Source organism: Gorilla gorilla, chromosome 13 (assembly GCF_029281585.2).
Source record: "Gorilla gorilla gorilla isolate KB3781 chromosome 13, NHGRI_mGorGor1-v2.1_pri, whole genome shotgun sequence".
Classification (NCBI taxonomy): Eukaryota; Metazoa; Chordata; class Mammalia; order Primates; family Hominidae; genus Gorilla; species Gorilla gorilla.
Window position 1 is genome coordinate 111,444,275 of NC_073237.2, and position 21,598 is coordinate 111,465,872.

General features: G+C 39.5%; 1 protein-coding gene across 9 annotated transcripts in view; it reads right to left on the reverse strand.

Annotated features, from left to right (window-relative positions):
- The window catches only part of TNC (tenascin C), a 97,918-nt gene that overhangs the window by 70,928 nt on the left and 5,392 nt on the right, over positions 1–21,598 (reverse strand). The window lies entirely within an intron of this gene.

The following is a 21,598-nucleotide window of genomic DNA, read 5'->3' on the forward strand; positions in this document are numbered from 1 at the left end:
ATAGTGTTATAAAGGCCCTGGTCCCGGTAGATGTTCAGTAACTCTTGCCTCTTATTGATTTTCAAAACTGATTTCCATACCATCTGCTGGTTCTCTTCTGTCATGAGAGGCAGAGGTTAAAATAAAGGACTCTAGGAGGCAAACAGTTTTAATCCCAGCCGAGCTTCTTACTAGTTATGTGACTATCAGTATAGCATTCAGTCTACTCCTCTGCACCTCAGTTTCCCTGCTCCTTGATTTATTTCCAAAACCTTCAAAAGTCCAGTTTTTAGAAGAGCCTGACAGAATATTCTTGAACCAGTTGTCTAAACTGAGGCTCACAGCTCAGAAAGGATGTCTAAGAGCCTCTGATGTCTTCTCCAATCAGCAAGTACTTATAGCATTTTTACAGAGGTCTGAGGGTGGTAGAAATAAATATAAGACCAAGTGTCCACATACCATCAGGGGACTTAACAATAGAATTAAGAAGAAAATGGAATCATCCATCCAGCACTTAAGGAGCAAAGCAAGAAAGAATGTATAGGATTTGTTTTGTGGTATAGTGTATAACTGCCTATGGGGTTTGAAAATAAAAAGGAATGGTCAAGAGAAAGGTGGGGCATAGCTTATGGGAAAGGGAGGGTAAAATTTAAGCTGAGCCTTAAATAGTGAGAAGAATTAGGTGGGAACAGAATATGGAGGAGAATATGCTACCATGAAGCAGTTCTCACTTTGCCAAGTTATCTTATTCATCTCTCTTAGAGCTATTCACCTGTATGAGCAATCAGGTAGCAGAGAAAAGGGGACTTGTTAGAGGCAGTTGAGAAACTAAATAAAGACAGGAAGAAATGGCAGTTATAATATTTACTAAAACAATGCTATGGAGGCATGTGAGAATGATCTATACACGATATGAAGTCATCCATGGTTTTCTTTAATTAGGAGATGCACCCGAGTAAAATTCAAATGATAATTGAAGAGCTATTTTATTTGTTTATTTATTTTTGAGACGGAGTCTCACTCTGTTGTCCAGGCTGGAGTGCAATGGCATGATCTCGACTCTCTGCAACCTCCGCCTCCCAGGTTCAAGTGATCCTCCTGCCTCAGCCTCCCAAGTAGCTGGGATTTCAGGTGCACACTGCCATGCCTGGCTGATTTTTTGTATTTTTTTTTTTTTTTTTTTAGTAGAGTTGGAGTTTCACCACGTTCCCCAGGCTGGTCCCAAACTCCTGAGCTCAGGCAATTCACTTGCCTCAACTTCCCAAAGTGCTAGGATTACAGGCATGAGCCACCATGCCTGGCTGCTATTTGGTTTTTAGCATGTCATTTACAAATTGACATTTCCCTATGCCCATGATATTCTTATACTTGCACACTGTAAGTTAGTTATTTATGTCAATTAGTGGTGGTGCTTGGATTGTTCAGCCTATAAGAAGGTTTCTAACTTTCTTTCTGGAAAGATTTTATCCTAATGATAGAATGCATCAACATGATCCCAACTGACCATCTCCTTCCTCATGACAGAAAGCCTTTGCACAACTTAGAGAGGAATTGTGGCAAGGAAAATTGAACTGGGAAGCATTTCTATATGACTGATCAGGGGCCTAAGGACTGAGAAAGCACTAATGCATTTAACCAAGAAGGTCCTATCCACATACCTACCACATTCTAATTATATTCTTATTGACACTTTACCAACTGTCCCTGTAATATCTGCAAAAACGAAACAAAACAAAACAAAAAAACAAAACAAAACAACAACAACAACAAAAAAACAAAGAAACAAAAAATACCCAACCCTCTTTTGAGCGTGCTTTCTCATTGAAATTAGCTTCTTAACTAACAATGTGTGGGTCTGTAATGTAGGTAAGGCCACTGAATGAAGATTATTATAAAAAAGGAGACTTGGCATGTTCTCTCCTTTCAAACCAATTTGGCCATCTTATGTGTTTACTGGACAAATATTTACTGGCTGCATAGTCTACTAGAATGGCTGCTCTAACTCTCTTCACCTTCACAAAGTTCTACTTTCCTACCCCTTTCCCATCAATTCTGAGCTTTTTTTTTTTTTTAGAAAGGGCCATGGGCCAAGCTTGAAATGTTTTTGGACTTCTCCCCAACACTTTTCTGTGTGTTGCTAAATGACTTAAATTTCCATCTAAAAAGCCATTATAGTTGCTGATTGAGACTCCAAGGCAATGAGTTTAGGGTAATAATGACCAGAGTGCGAGTAGAGTGAGGATTTCTCACTGTGTGTTTAAGAGATGTACACTGGTACCACCAAATGTTGCATCGCTGGGGGAAACAGTATGTTATTCTTGAGCATTGTGTATATCTTACTGGCTCATGGTGGTCTGAGGGCAGGTGGGTGTTTTTGTACTTTGGGAAAAATCCATTATATTTTCAGTGTTGTAGAAAATGGTTAGGCTTTGGAATTAGGCATACCTGGGTTCAAATGTCACTCACTAGCCCTGTAACTTTGACAAGCTACTTATCCCTTCTAAACCATGACCTCATATATAACACAGGAGTCAAAACCTTTCCAGAGAAAATTAAGGATTAGAGACCTGTACATAAAGTACCCAGCATGGTGTCAAGCTCGTAGTAGGCACTCATTAAACAGTAGTTCCTATTTTGTTGCACTCCTGGGGAACAAAACCTAACAAGAGTCCATGTCAATAGCCTCCTTTTACTTAAGCCTGAGCTTGACCGCCTAGTTGAATACAGTCCTAAACTCAGCAGCAACTTGGATCTAGATCAAAGAGGAGCTGCAGAAATCACTGGTGGGTGAGGAGGTAAATTTGCTAGAACTAGAAATATTTATATGAGAGAGGGAAAAAATAGGAAGCAAATAATGACCTTTAAGAATGTAAAATATTCTCATGCAGACAACTGGCTGTTTTAAGTCTCCTTTGTGGATGAACCCAGGGAAACTTACTTGAGATTGCAGTTGGAGGTATTTAGGTCAGACATGAAGAATCATGTTCTGATAGTAGGACTTTTATAATTTCAGAACGAGCAACTTATTCTACAGAGACTCTTTAGAAAACACAGATTCTAATCTTTATAGAAAATTGATCAGCAATAAAAGGTCTGGAAAATATCTTGTAGGAGGAAGGACTACAGACCTAGGCAGGTTTATTTTGTAGTTGAGAAAACCAAGATTGAGTGGGTCAGGGTTACCATGTATAAATCCTGGCAAAGCAGGCACTGGCTTGCCTCTTGTAGCCCCTAAGGACAGAACAAGTGCCTGTGTGTGTGTGTGTGTGTGTGTGTGTGTGTGTGTGTGTGTGTGTGTGTGTGTTTATGTGCTGGGGATGGGGCAGGGAGGGAGGGTTGGTTATAAGAAGACAAATTTCAGCACAACAGGAGAAAGACTTTTCTAGTTGGAATTGGTACCCAATAGAAAAGTCTTCTTTGAGAATGTAGCAGGTTCCAAAGCACCAGAATGTAAATAGAATGGCATTGAAGGGCACAAGTTTTATAGGCAAATTGTCTTAGGTTTGAATCACTGTTTGATCACTTCCTGTTCCTTGTGCAAGGTTATTATCTGTGACCATAAGCCAGAGTACTGTCATCAATAAATGTGTTAAGGGAGTTCTCATAGGATCATTGTGAAAAGTGCATGAGATAATGTGTGTGAAAGAAATGGCAAACAGTCTTTGATAGCAGTAAGAGCTTAATAAAGGGGAACATTTGTAATGAAAAATATGGACTTTAATGAATGTGTTTTTTTTCTAGGATTTTCTTTCTCCTAACCTTTGAAACCCCTACTTTGGCATATGTCTGTTTTTAAGCAAAGACAAGAGTTCTACAGCCAAGTGAGAACGTTTCCTCTCTCAGTGATCCCAGAAAATATGCATGCCGTGGTATGTATATATATATATATATATATATATCCATATATAATATTATAGTTGCTCCAATTATATTACATATAATAATATGTGATGCAACATAATATTACATATTATAATACAATGAAAGATAATATAATATTACATATCATATTATATATGTAAGTGTGTGTATATCTTTGATGGTGATATTTAAGGTTCTGGTAAGTCAATGATTGCAAAGAAGGGTATCAGGAAGAGACATAGTCTTTGCATTGGCACAAAACACAGATTTTTGGGGTCCCATATCCAGGACAAAGCTATTTCCAAGCTAAGCATGTTGTGCTGCTTTTTGCTCCGCCTCAGCTTATGTATCTAATGCAAAACAAGACACACTTGTGTCAGACTTTGTTTTCTTTCTTTATCAAAATTAATTTTTAGAGTCAAACAAATACCTGTGACTTATGAAATTGTTTTTGTGAGATTTTCTATGTATCTCCATCCCTGTCAATGTCTCAAAAGCTAGTTAATCTGGTGAAAATAAAATCCACAATAAAAACTTCCCCATGAGATAGAAAATTTAAAAAGAGATAAAACACTTCGAATTCATTGGTCTTGAATTCGAAGTGCTCTGTCCGATATGCCACATGTGATAATTAAAATTAATGAAAATTAAATGCAATTAAAAATCTCGTTGCTCAGTTGTATCACTCACATTTCAAGTACTTAAAAGCCCACGGGGCTTGTGGTTACAATATGAGACAGTGCAGATGAAGAACATCTCTATCATCCAAAGAAGTTTTATTGAGCAGTACTGGTTTAGAGGATTGCTTGTTTTTACTAAGCGCATGGTACAAAATGAGGAAACTGAGACTCAAAGCGATCAAGAAGAGTCTATAAGAAAGTTTCAATGTTGTTAAGTTTCTTGACTAATGAAAATGGGTGAGTACCTCAGACACAAGAGCCCGGGGATTAGGGAGAAAAAATGGCTGCTTTTTAGCAACTAACTCACTTAACTATAGCAAGCATGTATGTGCATTGTAGTTTCCATACCTTACATGTTTGAACATATCCAGGTACAAGTGAGAAGCAATCCTCAATGCTATTGTCTTTTGCAGATCTGAAGAGATAACTACCCTGTGTCAGATCAGCATCTTTTCCCCCAGCCTTGTCCTTGGGTTAAGAAATATTTTTTTCTTCCTCCCTCTGCACACCTTAGAGTCTTGTAAGAATCTTCTCCCCACGTTAAACTAAAACCAAGTTGCTCCAGGAACCACTCTGGCCAAGTCTAATGTCTCTTTCTGTCTGCTTCAGCCTCTCCTTAGAAGCTGGAGGAGCTTGTCAAAGACAACTCATGACTCCCGTTTCTCTGCTGTCCTGCACTGCTGTGCTCCAGAGTTTTGAGGGCACTCAGTCCATATCCTTCAGCCATCTGAACATTTCCATTAATGAAGCAGATGCGTGTGGGGGAAAGAGTCTGGTCTTTGGTGTAAAATAAACCTGTGTTCGAATCCAGTTCTATCACTTTAGCAGCTGCTCCCTATGGCCATTCCCTTTCTCCTCTGAACCTCAATTTCCCCGCCTCCTCTCCCTGGAGATACATATGTCTATCTCATAGTGTTGCAGGAGAGTGGGATGAAATGAGAAGACATATGTTAAGCTACTGGCACAGTGCCTGGCACACATTAAGGTGTGCTTAATATGTGGTAGCTAATGATAGCAGCAGCAGTAATAACAACACTGATCAAATAGAGAATAGATCAGAAAGAAAACCTTGTATCCAGAAGGGATGGGGGAATCAGGGAGATACATTCATGACTATAACAAGTAACAAAAGAGATTGGCCAACTCATATCCATTGAGGGTCCCAAGAAAGACATCTCAAAAAAGTGGTATTTGAGATGTACTTGAAAGAAGGGGAAGATTCTGAAAAATGGTTGGATACAACTCCAGTAGGTGGGTTCAGATTGAAGCCTACAGCACCCTAGAAAAAAGAAACACCATGAGAAAAGGCAAAGAAGTTGGAATGCATGGGTGGTGAGGAGAATTAAGAAGATAGCTGTAATAATAGTGGCATCTCCTTGTGGGTGCCAGATACATGCCAAGGTGGTGTAGCATGCAGGGAATATGGAGAGGTCTTGTTCTACTAGGGTATAAAATAATGCATAGGAAAGCCGAAAGGTAGAGACTACATGGTATTGGCAGAAGCCATATTGGGAAGGATATAAAAGATCAATATGAAGAGCTGGTACTTAACTCAGTAAGCAATATGGCACCTCTGTAAGGCTAGGTGCCTAACTGCTCACAGTTAGTCATCTGTTGAGAAGGCTAGGTAGAATATAGGCTTTAATATCTAGTCCCCCATTCTCCAAATACCTGGTACATTTATGGCCCCAGCCCGCTACAAAAAATAAGAAGATAAAAACAATGGTCCTGAAAGCTTTTGTGGGGAGTGTGGGGTGGGAGAAGGGTTAAATGTTAAGCTTTAATCTTATTTCAATTGCCTTGGTGTTAAATGTTATCAGTGTTGAATCATTTCTTCAGATTTTGGCATTATAGACTTTATTCAGAGCATTACTGTGAGATAAAAATTTATTTACCAGGTTGGGAAACCAAGGCCAGTGTCATGCCAGTCGTAATGGCTTTTTAGCTCATAATTTTACACATTAAGATGCCTCTTGGCTTGCTGTCAAATCCTTCTTTTTTTCTCTTTTACTAGTAGAGCTGTTTGGTAGCTAACCTTTTGGAAGCAGCAGGGAATAGGCTAACAGTTATTTTTGGGCACCTCACTGCAGGACAAAGATCATTGCTAGACGAAGAAATCAACAATCTGAATTTTTCCCTGGTCACAGCTGGAGAATAAACAACTTCATTTTTAGATAAAGATGAAACTTCCAACTGGCTAGAATCATATTTCAGAATTAGTTACTTATGACTTCATTTTTAGTAGCTCATGGAATATATTTATCTTGTTGACTTAAGCACGTACATGAAATATTCTAGGTTTGGGAGGACAAGGAGAATTCCTATTGTTTAGAAATGCAGATGAATTTGTTTCCACATCATTTTGGCAACCCATGAGGCAGCTTACACCAAATTTTTCTTCTCGCTTACAGGCCAAAGAGTTTTATTGTGCATGGCCTGTCAAGCGTAGAGTTGCTTACATGGGCGTTCTTAAATGTCCTAGAAATTCCTCACCCTTTGTCCTTCCCAACATCCATAAATTCCTTTTTGGAATGTGTCAGGAAGAGAGAGGAGCCAGGAAACAGACTTAAGTGGGGATTTTTTTTTTTTTTTTTTCCTGAGGACATCTGATCTCCATAGTTGAGTGAGTCCGGTGCAACCTGTGTCATAAAAGAATTGAGAAAACTCTAACTGCCAAAGCGAAGACCCTCCTAACCCTAGGTGTTTGAAGAATTCCAGAACTGAGAAGTGGTTGTCCATTTAGGCAGCACAGTGGCTTAACTGGTGCCCAGTTAAGATGCTGGGGGAGCCAGCGATTATCCAAGAGGACTGAGAATTAATTTCTAAATGATTTATTCTTGCATTCAACAGAGATGTGTTGAACAAGTGTAAGAACAGGCTATGGGATAGCCTAGTGGTGGTGGGGTGTTTCAGAAGCCAATGATGGATAGGTCTTGCCCTTAATGAGCTCACAGTCAGGTATAGAAAGCAGACATGTAAACAGATACTTGTGAAGAATGATAAATACTAACATGGACAAATATCCAAGAAACATCTGTGCAATGTTTGAGGATATCTGCTCTAGCATCAGTCAAACACTGTTAGATCTTTACTCTGCCACTTGCTATTAATTTGAACCACATGGAATCACCACTCCTTTAGGTCAGAAATAGTTGGGTACTAGCAAATCCAAAGGGTTCCATCCAGTAGCTGTTTTGGTTGTGTAACATTGCCTGTCTGGGCCTTAATTTTCACATCTGTAAAATGGTAACACTAATATCAACTGCACAATAAAGTTCTTTCAACTGAAAGTGAGAAAAATGAGATAATACAGGCAAAACACTCAGTAACAAATACTTAAAAGGATGGAGACCTTAGCAACTGGTGTGTATTGGTATTATATGATTATTCTGTCTTGTGCTTGGAGACAGCATTTCTAACAGAAGGCTAGTCTCTGAAGGATGAGATCTATAAGACAAATCTGGGAAGCCCTCTCTTTCCCACTGTTGCTTTTTCCATGGAAATGTATAAATCTTAGTATTTCAATTTGTCAAGTAGCAGGGACACTCTAAAATTTTTAGGAAAATGAGGAGGCTGTGGCTACAGCCCTGGTTTTCCTGTTATCCTATCTCTTCTAACTCAGTAGCAAGAAAAGCGAATGAATTAGCCTGGGGTGGGGCTCTTTTCTGCGAGGTCAGGACCCTGGCCAAGGTTCCTCAGGGGCAGTGCTGCTGTTGGGATGGCTGTCCATGCTGCTGAGCCAGGGCTTTCTACTGAATAGACTGCCTGTGGTTTAGTCTTTCAAGACTGTGTTCCTAACGGGAAACATTTGGCCCAGCTTCTCAGTACTTTCCAAAGACACAGACAGACATCAAATTATAGAATCAAAATCATGCTTGAGCAGGACTTAGAAGCAACTGTAGAAGATCATTGGGTATAGGCATGGCAAGTCTGTGGCACAAAACACTTCATTCTAGTGCATGGGGCAGACACAGCTAATCTATAACAACACAATTCTGAGGAGTCCCACTTAAGAATCGTTCTGAATCATCACTTCAGGCAGCCAATTAGGTAGTATATAAATAGAGGTAGTATATCACATGAAACTTATTTGCCATAATACCTAGTTATTTAAGAGAATAACTGAATTGAAACACCCAGAGAGAGTCACTAGCTAATCAGTGGTGACTTTACTAATTAACTATTAAAGCTGATATTAAAATCCAGAGATTTTGCCTTTGGGTCAAGGAATTCGATTAAGATCTATCTCTTCCTCTAGACCACTGGGAGGCCTTCAAAAAGGAGTGCATATGTATGGCATGGTGACTACAGTTAATAATAACGTATTGTATACTTCAAATTTGCTAAGATAGTAGTAGACCGTAAGTGTCTTTATCATTGACACACAGAGGTAACTATGTAAAGCGATGGATGTGTTAATTAGCTTGAATCTGGTAATCATATCACAATGTATACATATATTAAATTATCACGTTGTATACCTTAAATGTATAAAATTTTAATTTTAATTTGTCAATTATACCTCAATAAAGCTGGGGGAGAAAACTTTAAAAAAGTGCATATGAAAGTCTTTCAGTAATTCTTAGTCTGAGGTCATTGTAATGATCTCCAGAGAGAAATATCAGTGGTGGGATCCTGGAGAGCATTTGTGTTAAAGTACTTCTAGACTTCTTGGCCCTGATGAGTTTTTTACTTTTCTGTCTATCTATCCATCAATTCATCCAACTATCTACTTTTTCAGTACATACGTGCCAAGCCCTGAGTTAAGTATGAACTATACAACACCGAAGAAGATAAACATGTTCTGTATAATCGCAAAGCTCATAATTTCCTCCCAAGGAGTCACAAAATACAATTTATTTATTTTTTGAGATGAAGTCTCGCTCTGTTGCCCAGGCTGGAGTGCAGTGGTGTGATCTCAGCTCATTGCAACTTCTACCTTCCAGGTTCAAGCGATTCTCTTGTCTCAGCCTCCTGAGTAGCTGTGATTACAGGTGCCCACCACCACGCTCAGCTAACTTTTTGTATTTTTAGTAGAGACAGGGTTTCATCATGTTGACCAGGCTGGTCTTGAACTCCTGACCTCAGGTGATCTGCCCGCCTCTGCCTCCCAAAATGCTAGGGTTACAGGCGTGAGCCACTGCACCCGGCTGCAATTGATTTTAACTCCATGTACAGTTGATTTAGTATTTGTGATATTCTTAAGTGCCACTGCAGTTTGGGAACATGGTGCACACTCCCAAGCCAATAGCAAGAGTATAAATGTTAACATTCTTTCAAGAGCGAAATGCTATTTACTTAGTATGGACCTCCCAATGTGCTGGGTACTTTGGAAAATAGGCCAAGTAAGGAGTTATTTTTTGTTCCTAGAGATCTCAGAAACTAGAATATCATACACAAGCAAGGTCTGGTATTAATGCCAGCCTGAATGAGATAATTGTGTGCCACTTTGCACTGGGAAGTTCATGGGAGGCTTCCTAGAAAAGGAAAGAATTACAATCACCAAATATTGGTTGAAAAGGCCTTGGAAGATCATTAAGAAGTTGACATAATAATAATAATCAGGAAGTTGACATCATCATCATCACCATCATAAGTAATACAGATATCATTAACTATAATTTATTGTGTTGATTTTGCCAGAGCCTGTGCTTAGTTAGCATTTTACATTTCCAATTTCAAATTCACATACAATTATGAGATAGTATTTGTACCCTCATTTTGCAGCTGAAAAAACTGAGGCATAGAGTCTTTACATGGCTTGTGCAGGTTCAGACATTATTAAGTTATGGAGTCAGGATTTGAACTAAATCCCATCTGAGTCCAAAGTCAGGGCTCTGAACCATGATTTTATACAGCCTTTTGTGCTGGAGGGCCAAGCAAAGGAGCTATGAGTCAAGACCAGCCCCAACCTCTGACTATATAACTTCCCAACACCTGGCTCAAAGCAGAATACTATCAATCCTCCAGAAGTAGACCATTAAGATGCCAAACAGCCTGTGGCTGCTGTGGAGATGAAGCAAGCTGACAGATACATTTGGGATGCTTCCATTTCTCAGTGATCATTCAGCGAGGGTTCCAGATGCCTTGAAGGCTTCTAGAAGCCTTTTTGCCATCTCTGCATGAATAAATCTATCAGTCCTTCAAGATGCTGCTTAAAGAAATCTACTATTGAAAGGTTTATCAGGTAACTTTGGCCTAAATTTATCTTTCTCTCTTCTGAATTGTCTGGGGAATTGATATGATATTATTTGATTTATCATTAAAAAAAGATTTGGAATGGCTTTATTATGCATGCATAACTCCATCTCTTAGGAAATTAGCTAATTCTGGATTGTATTTATATTAGTCTATAAACAGTTGGTTGGCATATGTGCAGTTAGATTGTATGTAGACTATAAGCTCTATGAGGGCAGGGATATATCTGAGACATTCATCTCTGAATGCCCAACACAAAACACTTTATCTAGAACATAGTAAATGCACAATATGTTTATATTAAATGAAATGAAGCTGAATGTATTTCTTGGTTTGAACTTACACATAGCAGGTTCTTATATTGTGGAATTAATGAATGAACAAATACTCTTACTTTCCTGATGGCCCTAATGTAATTGGCTCTCCTGTAATCTCTTCTACAGTAAGATGTATCAAGGAATTTATCACAGCCTCAGTTCTGTAATTAGTTCGTTTTAATTCATTCAGTTATTCAGTGAGTATCTACTGTGTTCCAGACACCACACTAAGTGCAGAAGGTACAAAAGTGACAAAGACAGACCTAGCTCCTTCCCATGAGATTCTAGACATCAACCCAAGGGCTTTTAAGAGCTCAGTACTTTCTACTTTGAGACAAGATTTCTTTATGATCAAGTAAACTCCTTTGGCAGAAGGTGGAATTGGCCAGGCCCAAGATGCACTCAGCATGAAAATTTGGTTTTGGTGTGAAGGAAGCATCCTGGGTTATTAGTTAGTAACCCTTTCAATTTCATTGCAGTATTTGTCATTTTGTTGTACTGTTGTTAAATATAGGTCTCCCTTTCTCATTTAAAATTTTTGCCTTCATTACTTTTTTTTAAGTTCCCAGATACTTGGCCTCTTATGAGGCCATATAACAGGAAGTGCAATAAATGGAAGATCTGGAGGAGAAGCTCTGAGCTCCTCTTCTGCCAAGCAGGTCTGACCAACAAGGTCATTGTGTGACCTTGGGCAAGTCGCATCCACTCTTGAGGTCTCAGTTTCTCTTGTAAAATGAGCAACTGTGTATGGTTTCCAATTCTAAGATCCCTTTGGTTCCAGTGATCTGTGGTCCATTGCTAATTTCACATTATTTTTGTTGAACTTAATTTTGAATTTCACTTTAGACCCAAGTCAACTGGCCAACATTAAGTACAAACCCTCCAAATAGTGTTTCTTTCCATAGTTTGGCTTAAGCATTGGTGGTGCCTCACGACTTCCTCCCTCCTGCCCCTTGAACAGAAGTTCCATTACCAACCAAATTAAATCCACAAATCTTAATCCATAAAATATTTCCATCCAGACACAATAATGAGATTCATATTTGTGGTTTAGTATACCTAAGAAATGCTCAGATGAAATATGACTAGATCCATTGATACATTCAGACCACAAACTGCCCTGGTGTGGTCTGGTTTCAATTTTTGAAATAAAACTGCAGAGCACTTGCTTTCTTTCTTCTATTTCTTGCCTAGACAGAAAAGAAAATAAAAAGTGGTTCTGACCAAGTGGCAACAATATAGATTCCTGTAAAATTCTGGAAAATTGTTTCAAAAATAGATTTGAATCCATTTCCTAATGGAACAATGACCTCTTCTATTTTGGTCTTCATCCAGAATTTTAAGAAATCTAGTTGGCTCTTTCAGAAGCATTGGATAGTGAGTTCTCAAAGTCTTGAGCCAAGGTTAAGAAATGGAAGAGATTTATCTAGGAAGAAGCGATTACAGACAGACTTAAAACACAACCCTAAATGAGAGAACTTCTGAATAGGGCTCTGTGAGATGGTTGCCTTCGTGAAACGGTTATCAGCCACCCAAAGTCAGAAATTTAGTCCTGAAAGACCCTGAAAAATTTTAAGAAGGCATTGTGATGGGAGAGACAGGGGCATTGCCTTCAGAGTCAGGAAGACTTAAGACCAATTTCTACTTATCTGCTGGGGAGCCTTGGACAACGTCCTATACCTTCTGAATTGTGGCTTATTCAACTATAAAATCTCTCCAGGGTTGTTTGAGGCAGTGAATGGGACAACAAAGCTATAAGTGTCTGACATATGAATAATAAACATTACACAAATGTTAGTATATCTTCTCCTCTTCTTTCCTTTTCCTTCTTGTCTCCATTTATGAGACAGCTCCATGACATTGGGCATATTAAAAAATAAAAGAGTAATAGTGTAGAGGTGGTTCAAGCACTGATTAAGAAGTAGAATTGGTTTGGGATCAATTACGTTTCAACTCAAAGAGCTGACATAGCTACCTGGAACTGCTTTGAGAAAGATTCTGTGGCTATGATTAGGCTTTCGGGAAAAGGTGCTGTGATGGATTAGCAATATCCACCATGGGTACAGGAGTGGAGAGTGTTGACGTGTACACCAAATATTTGGCATAGCAAAACTAGACAGCTTTGGAAATGTTTCCTGATCCAATGTGCTAATATTCAAATGAATGGAATCCTGCTTGAGTGGGATTTGCATCAGAAGGAGCCAGATGGAGCCATTGACAATTACAAAATCCTGTTTAAATCAAGTTCAATAAAGTCTGATACATTTTGATAGAATATGACTCATGAAACAAAAATATGTCTCTAGGACTGGAAGCAGGAAACCAGACTCTCAGGGAAAACTAAGACTACTCCCGTAATTAATTTGTGTGACCTCAGGCAAAGCAAACATACTTTCATTGTCTATTTTCCCTTTCCCAAAATGGGACCATCTAAATTCTATAATAATAATGAACATTGATTGCATATGTCATCTGTGCCAGACACTGCTTTTGGTGTCTTCTGTGGATTATCTCATTGAATCCTCCCCAAGACTTCCGAGGTAGTTGTCTTTATTTTTCACAGTTTATAGAGGAGAAAACTGAGGCTCACACAGCTCTAGATCACATAGCGAGAAAGGGGGAACAGAAATTTAAATCAGGTGAACTGATTCACTTGTTTTAATTATGTTAAAGGATGGTTTGCATAACTAAGGTCGGGGTCCAGAGAAACTACTGGTAATGAAATATCTTTATGATCTACAGGCAGGACAGGAAAAACTGCAGAAAAATCTGAAAAATAGAGATATGTCTAACCCCCTTAACTTGGCTTTAACTTAGCTGTGTAACCTTAAACAGCATTTTCTAAAGTGTAATCTACAACACATTGATAGGTACTAATCTGAGGGAAAAAGATTTCCTAATTAAACACATTTGGAAAATGTTATTTTAAACCAAATATGATTTTAAGCCAAACAAATTACACAACTTTCTTTACTTCAGGTTTTTCCAGGGTGTTTAATAGGTTCATGCTCGTTGGAAATCTCGAAGAAGGGGACAGTTTATAGAGTGTTTCCCAAATCTACTTGATTATTCTGTTTGAAGTGAGTCACAGGATTAGGTTGGGTGGCACACGATGGGGGAAGAACTGATAGAGAACAAATCCTAGACCCTCACTCCTTTCATTTCCTCCTGTATTAGAAGGAAGTAGAGATATACCTAACTATGACCTCTCTGGGATAAAATGTGAAGCTCTATGTTAGAGGATCTTGAGCAATTTAAACTAAGAGTGAAGCAAGTAAGTCAATATTTATACTGTGCCTGGCACTTTACAAATGCTGTTTAATCATGTTACCAACTGTGGGAATTAGGGAGCATTGTTTGTATTTTACTGGTAAGAGAACTGAAGGCTTAAGAAGGTTAAGTAAGTGGCCTAGTCAGCAATTATTTGAATCAGAATTAAGAACAGTCTTATAATTCCAAAGTCTATGCTCTTTCTGCTATATCAAGTTACCTTTGAAGTAAGATTCATTGTTCAAGTTAAAGAATTAATATTTATCTACTAACTATCAGAGAGAAACACAATATCATTAATATGAATAGAGTTGTTGGATATGCAAAATGGAACAAGGTAGGACGGTGTTTGGGAATTGGGGTTTACATAACTATTTTATTTACTGTTGTGAACTTGAGGGGAGGGCATAGGCCAGGTGGACTATAACATCTGTGTCTTAGGCAAATCTTTAAAGCCCCTGGAGAAAAGCCTGCTCTCCTTGAGTCTGACCTGAAGAGAAGGTTAATAAGTGAGAGGAAGATACAGTGAGAAGTAGCAGATGGGGGAGCTAAAAATCTATCATTTCTGGAAAACTGGGCTTCACACTATGTACTATCTAAAAAACGTGTGGTTTCCAAGAAATCAGTCAAGATCAGAGAGCATTTCAGAGGGGCTGGAAATTACCACTTTCAGTTTTGAAAGCATGGACTTCTATGAACAAACAACTTATTTGTATAAGTAAGGAAAGGAGGGAAAATTCCTTCTAAATAGGATCATTTAATTCAGCATATGGCAGGAAATTCAAGAAATTAGCCAGAGAGAAATACTAGTCAGAGGAAGGCAGAGGCAAATGAAGATGAATCATACAAATGAATAACTTTTAATCATTATTATGAACTTCTTTTAGGTATAGAGTTTGGCATTATGTTTTTGGAGGGGAACTTACTAGATGATTTTTTTTTCTGCTTCAAATCTCTATATACATAAGTATGATAATATCCACCTTGTTAGGTTAAGGTGACTGGAAAGTAAGTATAAAAATTTAGTAAGGTTGACTGGAAGGGATCGGTAAACATTTCCTTAAATGACCAAATAGAAAATACATAAAGCTTTGCAGTTAGATGATTTCAGTCACAACTATTCAACTCTGCTATTGTAGAGGCAGCAGCTATAGATAATACACAAACAAATGAGCATGGCTGTGTTCCAATAAAACTTTATTTACAAAAATAGGCTGCCACCCTATGGTTTGCTAACCTCTGCTGGAATATAGTAGTTATTCAATAAATGACAGCTTCTATTATGAAACTAAATACAGATTGAATTGAACAATAAGGAAACTAACATTTTGTTGAGTGCCTATTATATACATTTTTATGCCAAATCTTACACTAAATGCTTTTTATTCATGCTATCATTTATCTTGTCATTTGTCATGACAACCTGGTGAGTTAGGTATTATTATGCTTATTTGAAAATTAATTTGAGACTCAGGGAGTTTCCATGACTGGCTTAAGAAGCAGAGCCAGCTTTTGAATCCTGATTTATTTGTGGTTCTAAAATGTGTGCTTTCAACTACATTGAGCTACACTGGGCTGACTCCTAAAGGAATTTTCTTAGTTCAGATAAGGTAAAAACTGAAATTTTTACTGCTCCATAAAGAAAGAGATCAGCATTCAAGTGAATGAACTCACTTTCCACTTCCTACACCTTCAGCAGCTCTTTGGTGGCTGTGCACATGTAAGCACCAAAATATTTGACCTCTGTTTTTCTCCCAGAACCTCTGGCTGGATCTCAAGTTTTATGTACTTCCTTTTTGGAGAATACTTAAGCCAAGGTGTACTGTTTGCAAACACTTATTAGCCTTGGGTAGATATTGGCGAGTTTCCATTGGCATCAAATGGGCTTCCAGAATCTGCTGAGGCCTGGCTGTGCTCATTGATTGTCTTTGCCAAAAAGAGCTGCTAATTAGGATGACATCTTCCTTGTCTCTACCTCTAGAGCTAGGTTTTCCTTCCTGGGCATGCCTATTTTGTCCCAAGCAGTATGTTTGGATTTTTAGTGCAGATCTAGATGAACAAGAGCAAATTTGCAGTCCCTTTAAAATCTACGAAGCCTTGTGCTCCAGTGAAGAATTTCCCAGACTACGTTGCAAGATGTTTTTAGGTAGACGTCCTATGGTCAGGTATGTTTGGAGATACTGGGCTAACGAAAGTTGAACAGATTAATTACAGCAAGATATCTCAGATGATGCACTCTACTTCCCTGAACCATCCATTGGCTTCTAACCACACTCAGAATGAAATTCAAACTCCTAGCCATTGCCTACAGAGCTCCTTCTCTGATTTCATTCAGATGTCTGCACAATGGCACATTCACCTCTCACCCCATCTAAAAGAACACTCCTCTCACCACCAGTCATTGTTTATGCCCTTACCTTGTTTTGTCTTTCTTCTTAGCAAATATCACTACCTGAAATTGTGCTATAAGTTTATGTGATTCCTTTTTATTGTCTGCCTTCCCCCTGCTATGGTCTGAATGTTTGTGTTCCCTCAAAATCCACACATTGGAACATAATCACCAGTGTGACAATATTAGTTGGCAGAGTCTTTGGGAGGTACTTAGATCATGAGGGCAGAGGCTTCATAAATAGAATTTGTGCCCTTATTAAAAGAGACACCAGAGAGCTGCCTTATGTCTTCTGCCATGTGAGGACATATAAGGTGTCATCTTGATCTTGGACTTTCCAGCCTCCAGAACTGTGAGAAAGTAATTTCTGTTGTTTGTAAGTCACTCAGTTTATGGTATTTTGTTGTAGCAGCTTGTACAAACTAAGATATGCCACCATAATGTAAACACCATGAATAAAAGGATCTTGACTGTATTGCTTTCTATTGTATCACCAGCCCTAAAACTATGTATTGAATGGACAAATGAGCTGTGCATTTCCAAGAACAGAAGAGTACCAAGTGTTTCCCAAACTCATTTGGCCACAAAACCCTTTTTTAGGTGATTCCCATGAGAATGATTTTCCACATGACACACTTTTGGGAACTGCTTCTCTAGTGGGATCTTATCACCAAGAGCTATTTGATCAACAGGTAACAAAACAATGACAACAACAAAACATTTATATTGAATGCCAGTTTCTGTGCTAAGCAGTGTTCATGAACTACATCATTTAATCATCACAATAAACTTTAAACTAGGTGCTACTACTTTGCTTTTAATATGGATAAGAAGAAATTAGCTTAAAGAAGCTAAGTAACTTGGCCAAGATCACATAGCAAGCAAATACCTCTCAAACCCAGAGGATTCTGATGCCAAAGTCATACTCTTAACCATTATTCATTTCTTCTTGTGGGCTGTGAGCTTCTCCATGTCCTAAGATAGAGAGCTCTTTGTCTCCATCCCACCCTTGAGCCTGTTCTTTCCTCCTATTAGTTGTTGACTAATCTTTGTTATAACCTCCAGATTTTCAGCTATCTCTTGTGACTCAGCCTCAAATCCCCAGACAGGACTCCTCTGTCCTTGGTACTGGTTTTTCCAACTCCAAAGCAATTTGTGTTTTTATCCTGAAGGCCACCTCTGAAAGCAAACACATTCCTTGAGGTCTGTGTCCTGAGACAGTTTCCTGTCCTAGGGCTGGGATGGTTTCCTCCTATCACATGTTGTGTCATCACACTGCATACTTGCAAGCCAGTGGGTGAAGCGTGAAAACAACTTCAAGCTCTGGGCTTTCTGAGCAAACTGCTAAGGAAGAGGATGTCCAAATCTGGGACACAGCAAGGACTCCTATTAATTGCTAAAGATTAACTTTATTCCAGTTGTGCTAGGTTTCAGATAAACCAGATACAATTTTTTCTTTTAGGAACTATATTGTCAAGAGGGGCAGACAGGCCATTCCAGGATGATAAAGGAGATGATAGATTTAAAAAACGAAACATAGGTAGAATGAGATGACAGTAAAGGGGCATCTAATTTACCTGGAGGAAGTGGAGCCTGAACTGAATTTTGAGAGAAAAATATGAATAGGTGAAAAACATAAAAAAGGATATTCTAGGCACGAGGGAATGGCATTTACAAGGATATAAAAAGAATAAAAGGGTTGATGTGAACAGTATGAATTACAGCTGAAGTACAGGATCTGTTTAGAGACCAGAAGCAAGATCATGGAGAATCTTGAATGTCAGAATATCTGGACTTTTTTGCAGGCAGAAGAAAAGCATTTGGAAATCTTGAGGCCCAGGAATGTTAACCTCTATGTCTCAGGTTGAAGAAGGGGAAGGCTGGGTTGCTGGGGGCCAGTGGGAAAGCTGTTACAGTGGCCCATCTGTGAGATGCTAAGACCTGAACTACAGGGGTAATGGAGGTGGGGCAGGGGGTGGTGATGGAGAAAGTGGGGAGGCAGTGAACAGATTTGCTTGTCAAGGCAGTAGAGACTACAACATTTTGTGTGTGGGGTTAGTAAAGAAAAAAGAATTAATCGAAGATGTTACTGTTCATTATATCTGCTGAGAGGAATAGACTGAGGGGGGAACAATGGATGAGTTTTAGTTTTGGTCACATTGACTGTCTTGCTTTAGAATAAAATACATTTGGAATCATTGCCATGAAAGGCCCCTCCCTGGGGTGAAATTCAGGAGAAATTATGGCTAACCAATGAGTTAAAACAACTAATCGAAACACTTGGCTCCACTATATACATGGGAGGATGTTAAATAAAAACTAGTCCACTTTAGTGGCTGCCAGAATTTTTTTTTTTTTTTTTTTTTTGAGACAGAGTCTCTCTGTGTTGCCCAGGCTGGAGTGCAGTGGTGTGATCTTGGCTAACTGCAAGCTCCGCCTCCCAGGTTCATGCCAGTCTCCTGCCTCAGCCTCCTGAGTAGCTGGGACTACAGCTGCCTGCCACCGCACCCAGCTAATTTTTTGTATTTTTAGTAGAGACGGGGTTTCACCATGGTCTCGATCAATTTTTTTATTACTCATCAGTGAGAGTACAGAAGGGTTGAGTGAACTTGTCATTGATAAGAGGTTGCCAGAAATTGGTGACACTGGAATGCTGGAGGCTGTGACAGGCAGACTCTAAGGTGGCCCCATTGATACTGCCTCCCGGCATTCTCATGCATGTGCAATTACCTCCCCTTGAGTGTGGGATGGCCCAGTGACTTTCTTCTAACAAACAGAATATGACTAAGGTGATGGAATATCTCTTCCATGATTAGGTTACACAGGATTGTGATGTGCCTTTTGCTTATAGACTCTCTCTCTCTCTCTCTTTTTTTTTTTTGAGATGGAATCTCGCTCTTGTTGCCCAGGCTGGAGTGGAATGGCTCGATCTTGGCTTACTGCAACCTACGACTCCCAAGTTCAAGTGATTCTCCTGCTTCAGCTTCCTGAGTAGCTGGGATTACAGGTGCCCACCATCACGCCAGGCTAATTTTTTTGTATTTTTAGTAGATACGGGGTTTCAGCATATTGGCCAAGCTGGTCTCGAACTCCTAACCTCAAGTGACCCACCTGCCTCGGGCTCCCAAAGTGCTGGGATTAACAGGTGTGAGCCACCATGCCCAGTAACTCTCTTTCTCATTGGCTTTGTTAATGTAAATGGCCTTGTTGGAGAAGCCCATGTGGCAAGGAACTGAGGGTAGCCTTGGACCAACAGCTTTGAAGGAACTGAGGCCCTCAGTTCAATATCTCTCAAGAAATGGAGTCCAGCCAACAACCACATCAACAAGCTTGGAAGCTAATCATCCCCCAATTCAGCCTTTAGATGAGACATCAACTCTGTCCAACACAGACAATAACCTCATGAGAGACCATGAGGCAGAAAATCCAACTAAGCTGTGCTTAGACCTCTAGAAACTATGAGATAATAAATGAGTGTTGATTTAAAGTAATTTGGTATGCAGTAGTAGATAATGAATACGGAGATACTAGTCATCCTTGGCTCAGTCCGTGTGAGTTAAGGCTGCTGAGAGAATAAGACTCTGCTCATTTTTCTTTTCTAAAAGAATGTCTTAATTCTGAAACTTTTAAGATTGTCCCTGGCTTCCAAGAGCAAGAGTCAGAAGACCTAGGATTCCAACCTGACCCTGTTGCCAACTGGCGGAAGATCTTAGAAAGATCTTTCCCTTCTCTATGTCTCAGTTTCACCCTCTTTAAAATGAGGTATGCTAACCTAGGCCAGCAATTTACAAAAACATGCTGTTTTTTCCGCACAGAGCCCTTTCATCAAATAAAATTTCATGAGGAACCTCAGTGTACAAAACAGATAAGTGGAGGGGCTTTCATTGAAATAAGGTTGAGGGGAATCCCCTGCTTGGCCTCCCTGTCTCTCCACAGCAGCCCCCAAATCTCCTCTGAGGTTCTTTTTAAAATCCAGTCTGCAAGATTCTGGCTTAGAGGCTGCCCGTAAGCCCTTTTAGTTTGAAAATTCTGTATTCCCTAAGGAGATTTAAGAAAATAGTAACCTACCTAGAAGTTAAAGCATTCCTCTGCAATATCTGTGCATCGACCTTCACAAGACCATCCCACAGTCCTGGGCATCTCCTTTGGGGACTGTGCTAATGGTGCATCTGCCCATGGTGGGTCCGTTTTTGGGGAAAATGAACTCCAGCAGACAAAGCTCCCACCTCCCTAACATTCTTGATCTCAGTGGTGTACAGTCCAGTGTGGCAGGGAAGGCAATCATAGGGGTAATTATGACACACACAGTGGGGGACGTGCAGAGCTCAGTGGGAACCTGGAGCAGGGGGATTCCAGGCAGCCTGCAGGGCACTCATGGCTTCCCTTGGGCAGCACTTGCTTATGTGTGTCTATGCTTCAGGTCTCAGGCTGGTTGCAGGGATGTGATGTGGATCGGGCTTTGCCCTCATGTAGCTTAAAGTCTAGTAGAGAAAACGTATTACATTATGGGTCACATGCTAATCATTTAATTACAGTTTTTTTCAAGAGGTGAAGCCTGAAGGAGCAAGCTGGAGATAGCAAAATTAACCAGTCTGTCAAAGAACACCAAGGCCAAAAAGACAAGCTTTTGTGTCTTTCTTAGCTTTGCTGTGTCTAGCCCTCTCTCTTGTCAGAAGATGAATAGAATTAGGGTGCTGAGCATGACTTCCTTACTGAAATGGTTATAACTAGCCTCTCAGGACTGGGAACTGGGTTTGATTTTTAACTCCACCAAGGACTTTCTGCATGGTATTGGGTAAGCTACTTAAACGTTTTCAGCCTTACATTGTGCATATTTGAATAGGGTGGGTGATAAGACTTACTAGAAGCTATGGTTGACTAAATGGCATGATGCCTATAGAGTC